The sequence below is a fragment of the Xyrauchen texanus genome, chromosome 11 (genome assembly GCF_025860055.1).
Source record: "Xyrauchen texanus isolate HMW12.3.18 chromosome 11, RBS_HiC_50CHRs, whole genome shotgun sequence".
NCBI classification, from domain to species: Eukaryota; Metazoa; Chordata; class Actinopteri; order Cypriniformes; family Catostomidae; genus Xyrauchen; species Xyrauchen texanus.
Window position 1 is genome coordinate 1,151,877 of NC_068286.1, and position 20,994 is coordinate 1,172,870.

At 45.3% G+C, this 20,994-nt stretch overlaps 2 protein-coding genes across 3 annotated transcripts in view; both read left to right on the forward strand.

Moving 5' to 3' along the window:
* LOC127651688 (NLR family CARD domain-containing protein 3-like) overlaps nt 1-20,994 on the forward strand; it is a 99,902-nt gene that overhangs the window by 52,830 nt on the left and 26,078 nt on the right. The window lies entirely within an intron of this gene.
* Nucleotides 1-20,994, forward strand: part of LOC127651682 (NLR family CARD domain-containing protein 3-like) — a 71,831-nt gene that overhangs the window by 24,753 nt on the left and 26,084 nt on the right. The window contains exon 11 of one of the 2 annotated variants that reach the window (XM_052137641.1): nt 455-495. The exons of the other annotated variant lie outside the window; for it this stretch is intronic. The gene's annotated coding sequence lies outside the window, so the exon portion shown is untranslated. Of the gene's footprint in view, nt 1-454; nt 496-20,994 lie in introns of those variants that run through there. 2 annotated transcript variants of the gene reach the window in all.

The following is a 20,994-nucleotide window of genomic DNA, read 5'->3' on the forward strand; positions in this document are numbered from 1 at the left end:
TCTTTAATGTGTATGACTTTCTTTCTTCTACAGAACACAAACAAAGATTTAATGAAGGACACATGAGGGGTTTTTGTCTGAAACATGTCGAGTCCAAAACTCTTCCGCTATTTGTACATGTGTTTTCTGTTCAATCGCTTCCAGAGACTGCCAATGCATTATATCAATCATTATTCCCCCATTGTCTGTCTTTTGTTTTGGTAAGCTATAATATAGGCCTATGTTAGGTAACCCCGCACATGAGCGACATGTGATCTCAAAATCAACTACTATTGATCAGCTTTAAATGTCTTATAGACTGATTCTTCCAAAGTTTGTTGTTTTCTGGTCAATTTTAAGCAACTAGAAGTCTTATGATATTTCTGTATGTGATGATGACATTAAATGTAGCAGAATCTCTTGCATTGTTAAAACTGTATAATCATGATATGAATGTGCATTGTTATTTTTAAAGAGGTCAGAACATCAGAAGTGATCAACTGTCATCAGACCTGCAAACGGGAGGAGAATGTCTTCATCTACAGGTGAATATGACATCACATGGACACACATTTCAGTGAACGACACCTCTTAACCACTCTTTTATGGGACATTTGAGTTCAGTTTTTTAAAGTATGCACTATCTGTCATTATTGCTAAAAAAAAAGTTTACTGTTTTACTTCATGTTCTAGAAGTCACCAGTTAAATCATTTGGATTAAAGTATGGATAATATTTATGTGCAGATGCTGCTGGTCATTATCAGTGAACAATGTGTCATCAAGGACCAAAATACAATAATAAGTGTTGGGGGATGACTTTATGTTATTATTACTATTCCTGATCATTTAATCATTTCTGTTCTTTTAGTTTTATTTTGTGAATGTGCAATAATGGTTCTAGATCTGTGCTTCTGCAAACAATATGTAAAACTAAACAAAGCTCTTATTAATTAAACGTATCAGAAATGAAAATGACTGGGTGAATTTGCATAAATTAAACATGTTAGCAGGTTATTTCTTCATACAAAGTTTGTCAAAGATCTTTCACTTTCAGCTTCCCCTTAAAAAGTGCATTTCCCCCATTTGTTCATCCTCACTTCTTATTTTTGCTTTGTGGGACTTTGAAGAAACAGGAAGAACAGAACAATAGAATTGAGCTGACAGTAAAACACACAGACGTATCAACAGTTACAGACGCTACAGATTTTATGAGCAATGTATTTCATGGTAAGTTCTAAAATTATTAATTTTTCCAGATTTATTCATATGGATAGAATTTCATCATATTTTCATGTATTTAAAATTTAAAAATGAAATACAGTTTAAATATTTTAAAATGCTTTATAAATGAATGTAGCTTAATACAAAGATGCTTTGCATTGCTTTTGATGTTTTCATCGTAACGCATAAAAACACATATTACAGTTTTATAAGGTATTAAAGAAATGATAAATGATAAAGTTGTTAGGGTATATTTCTGAGGTCTGAATTCTGAAGATAATGCCGTGTTCGATGCACAGTTGTGTATGTACAGGACCATTAATGAACCATAGAGATATTTTTCTTGTGTTCTAAATTTGGACAAAAAACAGACAATACAAAACTAACTCGATTTGGAAGAATTTTGAGTGACTGTTTTCTTATAACACACAACAAATAGAAATGAATGACGGCTGATGAGTAAAAGTGAAACAATCTGAGAGAAAAATATTCAGTCACTCACTTCTGGAAAAGTGTTTTTTAATGGACTCAATGGATTCAGTGAATTCATTTGAACTTTTCTTTGACACGGTGAAAGATGCAGGTTATGGCAAGCCAAGTTGAATTTTAATCATTCGCAGGATATTTATATTTCAACATAAACATTTTTGCTACTTTAAATGCTAATTCTTCTTATTAGGAAGTTACTACAAGTGAATGTCGTCATTTCTGATATCAGTTGTTACTTTTGCTCAAGTAAAAGCATGAATTCTTGATATTAAAAATGTAATTTCAGATAGTAAAAACTGTAATTATTGATATCTGTAACTGCATTTTCATTAGTATAATTTCATAATGATTCGTCATCCACTCCTATTGAAAATACAATCACAAATGTCTAAAATTACAGTCATTTCTGACTCCAATTTCACATATCAGGAAAGCACTTTTACTTACTAGTTAAAATGATAAAATAATTACATTGTAACTTGTACATATGTCCATTTATGATTTAAAAAAGTATTACAATTAGTGAAAATGCTAAAATAAATCATATCTGTAAACTGGAGAGTAATTAAAGATATCTAAAAAGGCTTTCTTAATAGTTTCAATCACATTAAAGATATAAAAATTAACATTCTTACTAGTAAATGAGTAGCTGATATCAGGAATGGACATTTGTACTAGTAACAATGAATTTATTGATATAAAAATGATCATTTCTACTAAAATTAGAATTTTAACTAGTCAGAAATTAATTTTAGATATCATAATTGAGTTTTAAATAGCAGTGGATTCTACTTGTGAAAACGCAATTACAGATTTTTACTTTACTGTTTTTTAATAATGTAACTTTACTTGATGAAATTACATTTTTTAAAGTTTTTCTTTCCAGGGCAGCATACTTTTAACATGAATTAATGTGATTCTCGTTTGTTATTTTACTGGGGACATTTTTAGCAGAAAATTGTTTTCCGACCACAGTAATCTCGTATTAAAATCATATTTTATTATCTCTATATGTGTACATCATTGTGGTGAACTTTAAATTAGTTCATTAACTCCAACTATAGGCTTGTTTTTGCAGTATGAGAAGAAAGATATTTTGTTTTTATTTTTTGTATTTTTTTCTATGAAGAGCAACTGTTTCATGAGTTGACCTGATAAATGTAGTGATAAATCAGGACTCGGTTGTAACGAGCAATAGCGAGACAAACAGACCCAATAGCAGAGAAACATTTCAAAGGATTTATTTACTGTAACTTAGATGAGAAATGCATGCCATGGCCACACATGGGGCAATCCTTCACCCGACATGCGGGATTATGGATGACCAGCTGACACATAGGACTGGAAGGCAACCACACTCCCGTCACGTGGGCAGAGACGAAGTATCCTTTGTGGATAACCAGCTGACATGCTGCAAACTGGATGGCAACCACACACCTGTCACACTGGCAACCAACAGATACACGAGACAGGGCCAACTAGGCAGAGAGAGTGAGGTTAGTACTCAACATCAAACAGCCATCTATGATGTAAACACACTACAAACTACAACAGAATACATTCAACATTAAACAATCCAGCAAAGGACATGACACACGAGGGGATTAAAAAAAAGCACAAAACAAACAAGGAACAGGTGCCGTTCACAGATCAGCGTTCCCATGGAAACAGTCAGGGTTGACGTGGAAATGCTGATTCTGCGTGCCAGCGACACCTGAAGCACATGAGGGCAGAAACTACAAAAATATGCTTTCCACTTTTTTCTTTTCTTTTTACAATATTTTACTGTAAAATTACATGAGTCATCTTGTTAAATCTATATTAATATTTATTTTTACTGTAATATGTGTATGTTTTTTCCCCATTAAAATTACAGACAATTTTTACAGTAAATTTGCTAGTAATATCTTTTGTGTTTTCTATAAAAAAAACAAAAACATTTTCATCCATTCTCTGTGACTTTTCAATGCATATCTAGCAATTATAGTAAATGTTTCTCTTGGGTTTTTTCAGTGGCATGAGGGATGATCTGATCCAGGTTAAATCCTGACGTGAAGTTTGAGAGCAAGATCATGTGGACACAGTTTCTGCAGACAGTGTATCAGCTGCTTCTGGGATCAGACCGGTCCAGCAGAAGACTTTCACTGTTCACAATGCAGAAAGAGATCCAGAACACGTCCTGTTTTACACTCAAAGTCCAGAGAGGATCCAGTTCTGCTGGATTCATATGAAGCAGTAGATTATGTTCATCAGAGAGTCAAAGACCAACACAAAACAAGCATGAAGTACAAGTACAAAAGTCTATTTAAGGGAATAAAATTACAAGAGAATGCAGTTTTTGACCTTGACATGTGTGGCCACTTATTTGAACTACGATGAATGCAAAACAGCATGCAGCTTGGATGGCCATGAGGGTGAGTAAATAATTACATAAATATAAATTTGAGTGAAGGGAGAAGACATTTAGTTTCAACATCTGTGAACCTTTTACAAATGTATTTATTTATATTTTTGCAGTTACACAATTACACAATAAGGCATTCATAATCAGAGAATAATGAGGGCCAGATACAGATTTAACCCCTGGAGTCGTATGGAGTTTTTAGTATTTTTTACTATTAGAGATTCAAAGTTCTGGTCACCATTCACTTGCATTGAATGGACCTACAGAGCTGAAATATTCCTCTAAGAAAGTCATCAATTTGTTTTAATCAATTTATCTACTAACATTCACAACTCAGATGCCTTTAATGGTAAAATATGTATTTTTATGCATAATAAAAAACTGAGTTTAATTTACTGAATCGTAATGAAGGCCAGAGGAGGCTGATGGCATAATCATCAGCACACTGACGGCCATTTCACACATGACCCGTTTGCAGTATGTATTTTTTTCAGTACCCATGTTAACAGGTTAGAGCATTCAGACCGCACGCGGATACCGCACGGAAATGCGTCACAGGAGCGTTGCAGAGGCGGCAGTGCAACGATCATTTCCACGCTGAATTAAAGTGATAGCGCATTGTTCGTTGTCAAAGTGAACATGGATTGACCTGCAGCAGTTTCACCATAAATGCATATAATTATCGTCTACTCTGTTTCACAGTCACCATATGACTTTCAGCCCTGGACTAAAGCAAAGAATGGCATCTCAGCAGAAAGCAGCAATCACGTGACAGGCTGGTGGTCGGAGAACTACACCTTACCTCACTTTTGGAAAAACACCACATAATGGATGACACTCGTCTCGTCGTGGAGGTGGAAAAACATAAAGTTCTCTATGACCCGCAGGATTTCTTGTATAAAAGATTTAAATGCAAAAGAAAAGGCATTAGAGGCAGTTTCCTCGGCTGTTTGTGTGGATGGAAAGTTTTAATTTTAAATGTTTTTGATTCTACCTTTTCACATAAGAGAAGTACCATGTTTAAATGTTTAAAATCAAAATAATGGCTAACTACTTACCCATGGTTGTATTTGTGGTCTACAGAAGCCGCGGATCATTGCGCACTGCAAAGTCGTCTTATGTGAAAGCACAACAAAAGGGGCGTGAATATTCAAATGACGCAACGTCAGTTCTGTTCATACGGTGTCCAAAACAGGAGGCAAAACGACCAATCATTATCAGAGGTAACAATTCAAGCCAATCAGCTTTCAGTGATAAATTTGAATGGATGGTCATTTGAGTGTCAATTAATGGTTTTATTACCCATTTCTATTAGTGTTATTCTTTATATATTTACATCTATATTTATATATACATCTATGTTATTTTGTTGATGACTAATGTGTTTTAATGGGTGCTTTTCACAATGTTGCAGTTTAGTTGCAGTTAGGTAATGTTAAAATAAATTTATTTTGAAACAACACCTGAAATAATAATAATAAATAATAAAAAATATGTAACCAAAATGAAAGTTTTTAGAAACTGTGTGAAAGAACCACCCTGATTTTTGAAGTAGCCATGGAAACGGGAAGACAACAACAGAGGACCAACTGACAAACCAAAGTTTCTCTAGCTAGTCAGTCCACTGTCGGACATCTTTGCAACGCTCTTGGGAGGTTATTCCCAGTCATGACAGAGCAGCTTCAGTCTACTTGAATAAAGAAAGACCGAAATCAACAAAACGTTTGGACAAGATTTCAATCAAAGAATATTTTTCAAATCAGCAGAAAAATCTGACGACACCGGTATCATAAATTGTGCCTCATATTACCCTAAAAAAAAAAATATAAAAATCTGCTTGAACGGTTTTGTATAGCTAATGCGCACGCGCCTTGTCGAGATGATTGACAGGCGATGTCTGTATCGAAAAGGAGATTGGCTCTTTTACCAGTAAGGCAGGACTTCCTTTGTTTATCCGTTCCCCGTCTGTCACTCAGTCGACGTTGTGTCGCTGAGTTGACACTAGGGGTCGCTCCTGCGGAGCACGGCCATCTCTGATTTTGAGAAAAGGCCAATGAGAATTGGCGTGTGGAATTTGCATGCCACTCCCCCGGACATACGGGTATAAAAGGAGTGACGCTGCAAATGCACATCAGATATCTTCTTCGGAGATCAGAGATCAGTCATAGAGCTGAATTCCTCTGCTGTTCCAGTCATCTCTGCAAGCTGTTGGCTTTACGGCGCTTTCCAGCGGTCCTCCCCCTCGCATACTACGTTGTGCTGAGCATACACCCCTGGGCGCTTCAGCAGCTGATAAAAGAGTTACGGAGTGAATAATATATATATACATTTATATAATAGTTTATATATACATTTATACTCTCGTATACATATATATATATATATATACACTCACCTAAAGGATTATTAGGAACACCTGTTCAATTTCTCATTAATGCAATTATCTAATCAACCAATCACATGGCAGTTGCTTCAATGCATTTAGGGGTGTGGTCCTGGTCAAGACAATCTCCTGAACTCCAAACTGAATGTCAGAATGGGAAAGAAAGGTGATTTAAGCAATTTTGAGCGTGGCATGGTTGTTGGTGCCAGACGGGCCGGTCTGAGTATTTCACAATCTGCTCAGTTACTGAGATTTTCACGCACAACCATTTCTAGGGTATACAAAGAATGGTGTGAAAAGGAAAAACATCCAGTATGCGGCAGTCCTGTGGGCTGAAAATGCCTTGTTGATGCTAGAGGTCAGAGGAGAATGGGCCGACTGATTCATGCTGATAGAAGAGCAACTTTGCCTGAAATAACCACTCGTTACAACCGAGGTATGCAGCAAAGCATTTGTGAAGCCACAACACGCACAACCTTGAGGCGGATGGGCTACAACAGCAGAAGACCCCACCGGGTACCACTCATCTCCACTACAAATAGGAAAAAGAGGCTACAATTTGCAAGAGCTCACCAAAATTGGACAGTTGAAGACTGGAAAAATGTTGCCTGGTCTGATGAGTCTCGATTTCTGTTGAGACATTCAGATGTTAGAGTCAGAATTTGGCTTAAACAGAATGAGAACATGGATCCATCATGCCTTGTTACCACTGTGCAGGCTGGTGGTGGTGGTGTAATGGTGTGGGGGATGTTTTCTTGGCACACTTTAGGCCCCTTAGTGCCAATTGGGCATCGTTTAAATGCCACGGCCTACCTGAGCATTGTTTCTGACCATGTCCATCCCTTTATGGCCACCATGTACCCATCCTCTGATGGCTACTTCCAGCAGGATAATGCACCATGTCACAAAGCTCGAATCAATTCAAATTGGTTTCTTGAACATGACAATGAGTTCACTGTACTAAAATGGCCCCCACAGTCACCAGATCTCAACCCAATAGAGCATCTTTGGGATGTGGTGGAACGGGAGCTTAGTGCCCTGGATGTGCATCCCACAAATCTCCATCAACTGCAAGATGCTATCCTATCAATAAGGCCAACATTTCTAAAGAATGCTTTCAGCACCTTGTTGAATCAATGCCACTTAGAATTAAGGCAGTTCTGAAGGCGAAAGGGGGTCAAGATGTCTTTCCGTTTGTGTTTGTTTCCTGGTTGCGGTCGTTCTCTCTCCCCATCTGATGGCCACGATCGCTGCCTCTTGTGCCTGGGTGCTACACACGCAGAGTCAGCATTCGTGGATGGTTCATGCTCTCACTGCGAGAGCATGCCCATGGCTACGCTGCGGTCACGCCTCGCACTCGTAAGAGCGTGGGGCACCCCAGCCACTCCCCGACTCGGTCCTTCTACCTACGGGTATGAGGCGTTGTCGGCTAGCGCTGGGGGCGATATGGGGACCTCAGTGGGAGCCTCTCCGCTGGGTACAACCCCACGGACCTCCCACTCGCCGCCACGTTCGTTTGCTCCAACCGAGCGCTGGGGCGCGGTTGCCGGCTCGCTTCATAGCGGACCCGCGATCACTTTCGGAGCGCCTGACGACGATGAGATTTCGATCGCGGCATCGGAGAGCGGGTTTGTCATGTCTGACACTGAAGACTCGGCTGAGCTCCCACCCTCGGGTGCGGCGGCTCAGTCGCAGGCTGACACGGAGCTGACAGCCATGCTTGCCCGGGCAGCCGTGAGTGTCGGGCTGGAGTGGAACCCTCCGCCCCCCCCGAACCCTCGCGGCTCGACGATTGGTTCCTGGGGCCGGAGCGCCACTTACGGCCACGCTCCGCCCCCGTTCCTTTCTTCCTGGAGGTGCATGAGGAGCTTACGCGCTCGTGGCGCGCGCCTTTCACTGCCCGCACACGAGCGGTAAGCGCCTCCGCGCTCACTACACTCGACGGCGGGGCGGCAAGGGGCTACACGGTGATTTCCCAGGTGGACCAAGCGGTCGCGGTGCACTTATGCCCGCAAAATGCCTCCACCTGGTGGAACCGCCCGACTCTTCTGTCCAGGGCCTGTAGGCTGACGTCGTCTCTGACGGCTAAAGCCTACAGTGCCGCTGGACACGCCGCCTCCGCCTTACATGCCATGGCACTCCTGCAGGTGCACCAAGCCAAGGCACTTAGAAAACAACACGAGGGTAGTCCTGACCCGGGTCTAATGCAGGAGCTGCGTTCAGCGACCGACTTCGCCTTCCGGGCAACGAAGGTCACGGCGCGGGCTCTCGGGCAGGCGATGTCCACCTTGGTTGTCCAGGAGCGCCACCTATGGCTCAACCTGGTCGAGTCACAAGAGGCTGACAAGGTACGTTTCCTTGACGCCCCCATCTCCCAGGTTGGGCTGTTTGGCGACACCGTTGGAGACTTCGCCCGGCAGTTCTCAACGGTAAGGAGGCAGATGGAGGCTATACAGCACATCCTGCCCAGGCGGAGCTACAGGCCCCGCACCCCGTCTGCTCGTCGCCCAGCGCGTCCCCCTGCGGTACCAAGACCAGCCCCGCCACAGCCCGCCCCTCGGGGCTGGCCCCGGCGCGGAGCTACCCGCAGGACGGCGATGCACCCCGCCTCACGACCGGCCACCAAGAACCCTAAGAAGGCTTCGAAGTGCCCCTGAGACAGGCAGCCCTGGGACTCAGGGAACTGCACTTCGGGAGCTGTTAAGCAGACCACTCCCTCCCCCGCCGGAGGGGCGGGTGGAGAATCCTTATTTCCTTTTGGGGTTAATTTCACCGCACGCCCAACGGGCTGCTGTACTCACATTTTCGAAAGAAGAGCAGTTTCCTCAGCCCCAGGGCTCCACTTCCGGTCTCCCCGGCCGTCACGACTGCCGGCCACCGGTTCTCTTTGGCAGGTACAGCGCCCTGGAACTGGGTCTTCTGCTTCCACGCGTCCAGCTGTGGCACAACCCTGAGCCGATGGTCTCCGCGGGCCACGAGGACGAAATTCTTCCTCCCCCGTCCCAGGCTGTTCCGGGAGCGGTCACAAGGAGCCAGGTAAGTGCTTCGATGTCCCTAGACTCAGCACCCCGGGCTCCGCCCCGTCGCGAGGCCCTGCCTGCCGGTACGTCCAACGCTATAGTCCCCTTGGTCCCTCTCGCTCGGAGTTTGGGGCCGTGGCTTGCACCCGTCGCGTTGGTTGATCAGGACAGTCTGACTCGGCTATGCGATTCAGTTTGCTAGGTGCCTGCCCAGGTTCAACGGCGTCCGCCCCACCACGGTGAGAGGCGAGAACGCCGCTGCCTTGCGTGTGGAAATTGCCTCCCTTCTACAGAAGGGCGCGATAGAGCCTGTCCCTTCTGCCGAGATGAAGAAGGGGTTTTACAGCCCCTACTTCATCGTACCCAAAAAAGGCAGCGGGTTGCGGCCAATCCTCGACCTGCGAGTTCTGAACCGGGCTCTGCAAAGACTCCCGTTCAAGATGCTTACACAGAGACGCATTCTAGCGAGCGTCTGGCATCTGGATTGGTTCGAGGCGGTAGACCTGAAAGACGCGTACTTTCATGTCTCGATCCTTCCTCGGCACAGCCCCTTTCTCCGGTTTGCCTTCAAGGGTCAGGCATATCAGTACAAAGTCCTCCCCTTCGGCCTGTCCCTGTCCCCTCGCGCCTTCACGAAGGTCGCAGAGGCAGCCCTTGCCCCACTGAGGGAAGCGGGCGTCCTCATCCTCAACTATCTTGACGACTGGCTAATCTTAGCTCACTCGCGAGACATGTTGTGTGCTCACAGGGACTTGGTGCTCAGGTCAACTGGGAAAAGAGCAAGCTCGTCCCGGTTCAGAGCATCTCTTTTCTCGGTATGGAGTTGGACTCGGTCTCAATGTTGGCGCGCCTCACCAGCGAGCGCGCACAGTCAGTGCTGACCCTGTGTGCTCACAGGGACTTGGTGCTCAGGCACCAGCGAGCGCGCACAGTCAGTCCTGACCCTGTGTGCTCACAGGGACTTGGTGCTCAGGCACCTCAGCCGCTTGGGGCTTCGGGTCATCTGGGAAAAGAGCAAGCTCGTCCTGGTTCAGAGCATCTCTTTTCTCGGTATGGAGTTGGACTCGATCTCAATGTTGGCGCGCCTCACCAGCGAGCGCGCACAGTCAGTGCTGACCTGTCTGCGTATGTTCAGACGGAACACGTTGGTCCCACTGAAATCCTTTCAGAGGCTCCTGGGGCATATGGCATCATCAGCCACGGTTACACCGCTCGGGCTGATGCATATGAGACCACTCCAGCACTGGCTGCAGACCCGAGTCGAGAGACGAGCATGGTGCCACGGCACACACCGCATCCTCATCACGCAGACGTGTTGCCGCTCTCTCAGCCCCTGGTCAGACCTAGCGTTCTTACGGGCAGGAGTTCCCCTAGGCCAGGTCTCCAGGTACGTCGTGGTCACGACAGATGCCTCCCAACGGGGCTGGGGTGCCATGTGCAGCGGGCACTCAGTCGCCGGCCCTTGGACGGGCCCGCGACTGCATTGGCACATCAACTGCCTCGAGTTGCTGGCAGTACTACTTGCCCTGAGGAGGCTTTTGCCGTTGATCCGGGGCAAGCACGTGTTGCTCCGGATGGACAACACAGCCGCGGCGGCGTATATCAACCACCAAGGCGGTCTACGCTCTCGCCGCTTGTCACAACTTGCCCGCCGTCTCCTCCTTTGGAGTCAGCACCGACTCAAGTCGCTGCGGGCCACTCACATCCCAGGTTACCTCAACAGCACAGCGGACGCGCTGTCACGGCAGGTTACATCCAGGGGAGAGTGGAGGCTCCACCCCCAGGTGGTTCAGCTGATCTGGAGTCGATTCGGCCAAGCGCAGGTAGACCTGTTCGCTTCCCCGGAATCCTCCCATTGCCCACTCTGGTACTCTCTGGCCGAGGCCCCCCTCGGCACAGATGCCCTGGCACACAGCTGGCCACCGGGGCTTCGCAAGTATGCATTTCCCCCAGTGAGCCTACTTGCACAGACGTTGTGCAAAGTCAGGGAGGACAGGGAGCAGGTCCTCTTAGTGGCCCCTTATTGGCCCTCCCGGATTTGGTTCTCGGACCTCACACTCCTCGCGACAGCCCCCCCCCTGGCGAATTCCCCTGAGGAAGGACCTTCTTTCTCAGGGTCAGGGCACCATCTGGCACCCACGACCAGACCTCTGGGATCTCCATGTCTGGCCCTTGGACGGGACGCGGTAGACTTAGGTGGCCTACCACCCGCGGTGGTAGACACGATCACTCAGACGAGAGCCCCCTCAACGAGGCGTCTTTACGGCCTGAAGTGGCGTCTGTTTGCTCAGTGGTGTTCTTCCTGTGGTGAAGACCCCCAGAGATGCGCAGTTGGATCAGTGCTTTCCTTTCTGCAGGAAATGTTGGAGGGACGGCTGTCCCCCTCCACCTTGAAGGTGTATGTAGCCGCTATATCGGCACATCATGATGCAGTGGAAGGTAAGTATTTAGGGAAGCACGATTTTATCATCAGGTTCCTGAGGGGCGCAAGGAGGTTAAACCCCCCCAGGCCGCGCCTCGTTCCCTTGTGGGACCTCTCCGTGGTCGCTTCGGGAGCTCCTTCGAGCCCCTTGAGTCAGCAGAGCTAAAGGCTCTCTCTGAAGACCGCCCTCCTGACGGCGCTTACCTCCATCAAGAGGGTAGGGGACCTGCAGGCGTTCTCTGTTAGCGAACTGTGCCTAGAGTTCGGTCCGGCTTACTCTCACGTCATCCTGAGACCCCGACCGGGCTATGTGCCCAAGGTTACCACGACCCCCTTTAGGGATCAAGTGGTGAACCTGCAAGCGCTGCCCCTGGAGGAGGCAGACCCAACCTTTATGTTGCTGTGTCCGGTGCGTGCTCTTCGCATCTACTTGGACCGCACGCAGAGCTTTAGAAGCTCCGAGCAGCTCTTTGTTTGCTTTGGCAGACAGCGGAAGGGAAGCGCTGTCTCCAAACAGAGGATCGCCCACTGGGTCGTCGATGCCATCACGATGGCATACCACGCCCAGCACATGCCGCCCCCTGCTGGCCTATGAGCCCATTCTACCAGGGGCATTGCGGCTTCATGGGCGTTGTCCCATGGCGCCTCTCTAGCAGACATATGTAGAGCCGCGGGTTGGGCAACACCTAACACCTTTGCGAGGTTCTATAACCTCAGGGTTGAGCCAGTTTGGTCCCGTGTGTTATCAGGTGACACAAACAGGTAAGTTCGGGTCAGCTGGCTGGGTGTATCGCTTGTGCATAGCACCTTTCCCCTCCCTTGAGGTGAAGACGTGCGCTCTTTTCCCCAGTTGCGTTCGCAGGAAGTGTGAACCCTGGATGTTCTTCCTCCCTAGCCTAGCGGCCGTCGAGTCTTCGGAGAGGCTCACTGCCACCCCGGTACGGGCGTCACTAGGCCCCCGTACTGAGGTAAGTGCTCCACATGTGCTGGTTGCCCCCTTCACAAAATATCCCTCTGCCCTGGGTCGCCGTGTTTGTAGTAACCCCTCCCCACCTTTGGGTAGGGTCCACCACGGCGCCGTTCCACACGATGTACTTCTGCTGCTAGCCGGTAAGACCGTGTGTGTATTCCACCTAAACCCCCCTCGGGGCCGGGTGTGGTCTCCGCGGTGTCCTCCTCTTTGGAGGGACACCCCCCAGCTTGGACCATTTATATTTGGCCCCCAGCCGAACGATTGCGTTCCTTTTACAGAGGAGAAAAATAGAGAGAAGGCCCCGGCTGGGCCAGCCAGTCTTTATACTTCTGAGCAGTTAGCTGTTCCCCCTAGGTGCAGGGGACCGCTTCATGCCTGCCAGTGTGTTGGGGGTAGTTATGCGACGGCTTGCTGTGCTGGCTACGAGGTACACAGAGGTTTGCCCGTCTCGAACCGCTTGTCTGCGTAACTCGGTTCAGCTCCGTGGCGTTTTCCATGGGACCCCTAGTGTCAACTCAGCGACACAACGTCGACTGAGTGACAGACGGGGAACGTCTCGGTTACTGACGTAACCTCCGTTCCCTGATGGAGGGAATGAGATGTTGTGTTCCAGCTAGCCACAATACTGAACCATCCGCTGAAAGCGCCGGGTCTTTGGCTCGGCTCCTCAGTGCGATACCTGATGTGTATTTGCAGCGTCACTCCTTTTATACCCATATGTCCGGGGGACTGGCATGCAAATTCCACACGCCAATTCTCATTGGCCTTTTCTCAAAATCAGAGATGGCCGTGCTCCGCAGGAGCGACCCATAGTGTCAACTCAGCGACACAACGTCAGGGAACGGAGGTTACGTCAGTAACCAAGACGTTGGCTGCCGATGGGTGTTCCAGTTTCTCTCGTTCATAATATTAGAAGCGGCTCATTTCTGCTAAATAATAATTCCGCTTTTTTGGAGTTTAGTATTACTAAAGCGTTTTCAGGTTATATAAATACAAACAGTTTTAAACAAGATAATAATACAATATTAAATACAGCAATTATTAGTAATGGAAAATAAATTAAACATTTAAATAAGAATGATTAAATTGAATAAAAAATTATATATATATATATACACACACAAAAAATAGGAGAATATATACAACAAGAATGAAATGCATTTAATACAATTATTATTATTATTATTAATAATAATAATATAATTTAATCTCTGTGCAAACTCTCTCTCAAGTTTAGTATCTTAAATCACACTAAAAACCCACATACATTAAAGGGTAACTAAACCCCTGCTCAGAGTCTGACTCCACCCACTAGCAATATTTGAAAAATGCTCGAAAAGTGGGCAGACCCCAGCGGGGATAGACGGGACGACCCGAGGGCGGGGCTGAGCAGGGGGGAGCGTGCACCTGAGACCCGTAGTGACAGATTAATTGACAGCTGCTGTCAGACTCTAAAATGGAGAGTGACTGGAGTGACGCAAGTAGCTTTGCCACTAAGAGCAAGGACCTTTCTCCCCCACCTTCACCTGAAGTGGAGGAGGGTGAATTGTCTGTGGACACAGGGCCGGAGCCATATCAATTCGAGCCGCTGGCTCAAACTGCGGTTTTAACTCCCTGTTGAGCATCCGAGTGCGCATTCACCTTCACTCGCGTGCAGGAAAAACAAACGAAACGCTGTTCAGTGATGTTTATCCTTTTAGCAGGATTTTTATTTAGCAAGCTTCACTTGAACATAACATCAGTTAGCTGTTCTCTCAACTTAGAAGAATGTGACGTAAAGCGTAACGTCATCATGTACAAAACCGTATACCTCCAAATAAAACTATACAGTCAATACCGTAATACAATGTATAAGGGTGCAATACGTTTAACACTCCGCGATCGCTAACGCAGCTTGTCGACCCCAGAGGATTAAATTTAGCCTAACCATAAATTGTGATTCAAATATATATGATCACTCACCTCAAGACGCCGCTGAGGTGGTGGAGTCCATGCAGGAGAAGCAGCGTTTGGCACTGCATTGCTTTTCAGCGCGAGCTGTTTGGAGAAGCCCATTTCCACCTCCATTGCGTTGGAGAAGCAATCCCGCGTAAAATGCAGTTTGCACACTCCTCCAGCTTTAGGCAGGAACTCACGGTCTTCCAGAACAAAGACGTGCAACCCCTGGCGCCTAATTTCCAAGTCTATATGGAAAGCAATACAGTCCAGCAGTGCTGTTGCAACCAGAAACACTACACCTACGTACCATCCTGACCACTGTACTAAATACAGATAATCTACGCTAACTTGAAGCTATCCTAACTGACGCAATACTATGCTACTAACTAACTATGCTTCTAACAATACTACACTAACAAATATGCTAATTAACTACCTAGGCTACAAGAAATAATCTAAATAACTATATAAATGCTATGCTAAATAGATGCTAAAATACTCTATCCTGATCGTTTTCAATACTCGCAATTCCAACTCCTGACTTGCTACAGTGGTTTTGACGAAACGAGATGGTTTTTATACTGCCATGGGCGTGGTAGCTCGTACCAAGGGCGTGGTGAGCTGGAACCTGCTTACGTCAGCTGTCACCGCTTACGTCACGAAGTACCGCAAACAGCCAATAGGAAAATTCAACTGCAGTAGCCACCGTTCAACCTGAAGAGGGCAGCACTCAGACGTTTTTACACCATATATTGTAGAATTAAAACACTTTATACACAAATTTCAAAAAAATTACTTGAATCAATGACCAGTACTAATAAAGCCCCATTCTTACAGATCATTAACTAAAAAAAGTTGGTTTAGGGTTTAGTTACCCTTTAATATATAATTTATGCGTTTCTGTTGAATACTTAATAGAAATCGTTTAGTGTTTTTGAACACTGTCAGAGGAGGTGAATGTAGATTGTGAGAATTGCACATTTATAAATGTTTAGGCATTTAAACACATTTATGTGCATACGATAGTCTATGAAATAGTTTGAACGGTTTTGACTGTTAATATGTAAATGGGAGACTGGAAGAATTACTTATTTATCCTGTTGTGACATAATATCTGTAATGTATGATATCCATAGGTTGTCATATTCCTCGTAAAACATGATTGTTTATGAAATATAAGGAGCAGACCAGTTGGAGTTTGATTCATCTCGTTGGGGGCGGAGCTGAACTCACCGAATCAAAGTGAAAGTGAAAGTGAGATGACGAGATATTCCGAAATGTTTTAAACACAGAGCCGCAATCTACCATCACGTAAGTTTATTAACCTCTTTCATGTACCAGTGTTTTGATATAAAGAGCACTTTTATGTCAGTTACAGGCATGTGAAAGTTTGACTGTTATTTATTTTATTTATTTATGTTTTAATTTTAGTCTGTAAAAGAGCTGCGTATAAAATGGCAGGACACGTTGACAGTCAAAACTTGAAGTAAATCGCTGATAGTGTTCTCTTAAATGGGTATTTATAATATCATATCGAAATCATTTGGATTGTATTTGTATCCGGTTTACATTGACTTTAAACTACGTACTTATTATTTCTAGGAAGCACTAACGGTTTTAAGGGGCGTAGCCGTCATTTTAAAAGTGGGGGAGGGGACACAGCTTACACAGACCCAACACTTACAGTGCAGTGTTAATATATTGCAGTATATTTTTATATATAAGTATGATATAAGTATATATATATATATATATATATATATATATATATATATATATATATATATATATATATATATATATATATATATATATATATATAAAGCATGTCTGCATATCTATTTACTTCAGTACTTCATCACACGTGTTCTAAAAACACAGCAGATCAGTGCACTCCAACATAAAGGTAAAAACCAGGAGCTGATTTTAAAAATAGCTTTACATATTTATTTTTTATGTATTTCTACCATTATTTGAACACAAATTCCAGGCATCCCGCCTTGAGAATCTCTGCAAATTAGTTGTAAAAGTCGTAACGTGCGCCTCTTATCTTTTGAAATCAGACATACATGTATGTATGACATTGAGATGAATGGAATTGCATTTTATTTTGTTTAAACTGGCTAAAGGAATTGTTACATGTGTATGAAGGATGCCCTTTCCAGTGTAGCACATTTATTAAAGGGGCTCTTTTCGGAAAAGTACAGTCAGAAATTGTTAAAGGAGCATCTTGTTTCTCTGCCATTTATCTGATTATCAACACGCATATAAACTCTATGAACTGTAATCAGTACTTTATTAAGTTTTCAATATATATTATACAGTAAGTAGGGTTACTACTTACTACTTCAATACAGAGAGTGAAGTAATAGGGTCTGTTCCAAAACCTAGTGAGCTTCCTCCAGAGGCAGTATTTAAGGACATCATAGGCCACCATTTATATTGTAGATATTCATACGTCTATAAATAAGAACACCAGAGTCATCGCCAGAATGAAATTTATAAGAATAATAAATAATGCACACCTGATGAACAAAGCATTGATTGTGTCAAATAAATAGTCCGTTCAACACAAAATTATTGTATAGCAATATGTGGGCTAATTGTGTAATTAATTAGGTTAAATGTGGATAAACATTTCCAGGTAAATTACAAATGTTTATAAAGATACGCACAAATATAATGAAGTCACACTGATGAGCAGCACTATACGGACACTTTTCAGAACCTCGCTGCACGGACAGCAACTCAAAAACCACTTAAAGCGTGTCCTCACGCGTTTATGTTAACTGCATAACATATGCATGTTAACTGAGTTTACATTCCCCCCAGCGCTAATGCTAAGGAAGCGCTCTGTGAACTTATGGGGCTATGAGCGAACTGCAGAACGCTCACCCCGACGGACTGTTTATTGTCGCCGGAGATTTCAACCATGCAAATCTCAAGACAGTGCTCCCTAAATTCCATCAGTATGTGGACTTTGCAACGAGAAGGGCGAACGCGCTTGATCTTGTTTACACAAACATCCCAGGCACATACCGGGCGGAGCCCTGCCCCCACCTCGGCTTCTCAGACCACATCTCTGTTATGTTAATTCCAGCATACAGACCGCTCGTCAGATGCACAAAACCGCTTCAGAAGCAGGTGAAAACCTGGCCAGCAGGAGCCATCTCTGCTCTTCAGGACTGTTTTCAGTGTACTGACTGGCACATGTTCAGGGAGGCTGCAACATATGGCGACTCTACTAACTTGGAGGAATACACAGCATCTGTGACCAGCTACATCAGCAAGTGCATTGATGATGTCACTTTCTGCAAGACCATCACCACACGCTCCAACCAGAAGCTGTGGATGACTGCGGAGGTGCGCACGCTACTGAGGACCCGAGACTCCACCTTCAGAGCAGGCGATAAGGCATCCCGAGAAGGCTTAGAACAAAAAGGGCCAAACTGTCCCGGGCAATCAGAGAGGCAAAGCGTGCACACGCCCAGAGAATCCCCAGTCACTTCCAGGACAGCAGTGACACGCGGCGCATGTGGCAGGGCATCCAGGCTATCACCAACTACAGGACAACATCAGTTGCCTGTGACAAAGATGCCTCCCTTCCAGATGCGCTGAACGACTTCTATGCTCGGTTTGAAGTGCAGAACGACGTGGTGGTGAGGAAGACCACCCCTCCTCCCAACGACCAGGTGCAGCTGGGTCCAACTACAGTGTCACCTTCCAAAACGGTCAGAAATCTAGGGGTAACCATTGATGATGAGCTAAATTTCACAGACCACATTTCAAAGACTGCAAGATCATGTAGATTTACACTCTACAATATCAGGAAGATAAGACCCTTCCTCTCTGAACATGCCACACAACTGCTCGTTCAGTCCCTTGTCATAAATAGACTGGACTACTGTAACGCTCTCATTGCAGGCCTTCCTGCATGTGCTATTAGACCTCTGCAAATGATCCAGAATGCAGCAGCACGTCTGGTCTTTAATGAACCTAAGAGAGCACATGTTATACCACTCTTTGTCTCTTTCCACTGGCTGCTGGTTCATGCACGTATTAAATTCAAGGCCCTGATGCTGGCATACAAAACAGTCACTGGGTCTGCTCCAGCATACCTAAAAACATTTATGCAGAGCTACGTTCCCACCAGAAGCCTGCGGTCGGCTAAGGAACGTCACCTTGTCGTACCAAAACAAAGAGGCACCAAAACACTTTCCCGGACTTTCAGTTTCATCATACCACGGTGGTGGAATGACCTTCCCAACTCAATCCGGGAAGCTAACTCACTCTCTATCTTCAAAAAACGGCTAAAAACACATCTTTTCCAAAAGCACTTAACCGGTCACTAAAAAAATAAAAATAATAATATATATATATATATATATATATATATATATATATATATATATATATATTTACATTTCTTGTTGCACTTAAATCTGTTTTGTATACTATTCTGATGATAGTGAAACTTTGTAATATGGCACTTTTTGTACCACTGTCTCCCTAAGAAGATTCGCTGATGTTTTTCCTCTTTTGTAAGTCGCTTTGGATAAAAGCGTCTGCCAAATGAATAAATGTAAATGTAAATGTCTTACCACGGATGATGTGAGGAAAACTCTACATAGAGTCAACCCACGGAAGGCTGCTGGACCAGACAACATTCCTGGCAGGGTGCTCAGAGGATGTGCAGACCAGATAGCAGATGTTCTTTCCGACATCTTCAACATCTCTCTGAGCAGTGCCGTCGTTCCAACATGCTTCAAGGCCACCACCATCATCCCCATGCCAAATAAGTCTTCAGTGTCCTGCCTCAACGACTACCGTCCAGTCGCACTCACACCAATCATCATGAAGTGCTTCGAGAGGCTCGTCATGAGGCACATTAAGACCCAGCTGCCCCCCTCACTAGACCCACTGCAGTTTGCATATCGTCCAAACCGTTCAACGGACGATGCCATCGCCACAACCCTCCATTTGGCCCTCACCCACCTAGACAAAAAGGACTCATACGTTCGAATGCTGTTCATAGATTTCAGCTCAGCATTCAACACAATCATTCCTCAGCACCTGATTGGAAAGCTGAACCTGCTGGGCCTGGACACCTCCCTCTGCAACTGGATCCTGGACTTCCTGACTGGGAGACCTCAGTCAGTCCGGATCGGGAACAGCATCTCCACCACCACCACACTGAGCACTGGGGCCCCCCAGGGCTCTGTGCTCAGTCCACTGCTGTTCACTCTGCTGACTCACAACTGTGCAGCAATGCACAGCTCGAATCGCATCGTCAAGTTCGCCGATGACACGACCGTGGTGGGTCTCATCAGCAGGAATGAAGAGAGGGGCATACAGAGAGGAGGTGCAGCGGCTAACGGACTGGTGTAGAGCCAACAACCTGTCTCTGAATGTCAACAAAACAAAAGAGATGGTTGTTGACTTTAGGAGAGCACAAGTTGAACACTCTCCGCTGAACATTGACGGCTGCTCTGTGGAGATCGTCAAGAGCACCAAATTCCTTGGTGTTCACCTGGCGGAGAACCTCACCTGGTCCCTCAACACCAGCTCTATTACCAAGAAAGCCCAGCAGCGTCTCTACTTTCTCCGAAGGCTGAGGAAAGCACATCTCCCACCCCCCCATCCTCACTACATTCTATAGAGGGACTATTGAGAGCATCCTGAGCAGCTGCATCACTGCCTGGTTTGGGACTTGCACCAAAGCCCTGCAGAGGATAGTGAGGACACTAAGTGTCTCTTCCCTCCATCAAAGACATTTACAAAAAACACTGTATCTGCAAAGCAACCACCATTGTGGACGACACCACACACCCCTCACACAAACTCTTTACCCTCCTACTGTCTGGCAAGAGGTACCGAAGCATTCGGGCTGTCACGGCCAGACTGTGTAGCAGCTTCTTCCCCAAGCCATCAGACTCCTCAATACTCAGAGACTGGTTTGACACACACACACACACACACACACACACACACACACAAACACACACACACGTGTCCTGAGTGCACTTTAATTACTGTCACTTTATAACTGTCTGCTACCTCAATAACTGCTATGTGCATAGAACACTATCTCATAGTTTGTTATGTTTACGTTTTTAGAAACTGTCATCTTTTTGCACTACTGTGTACTGGTCGGCGCTGCACTG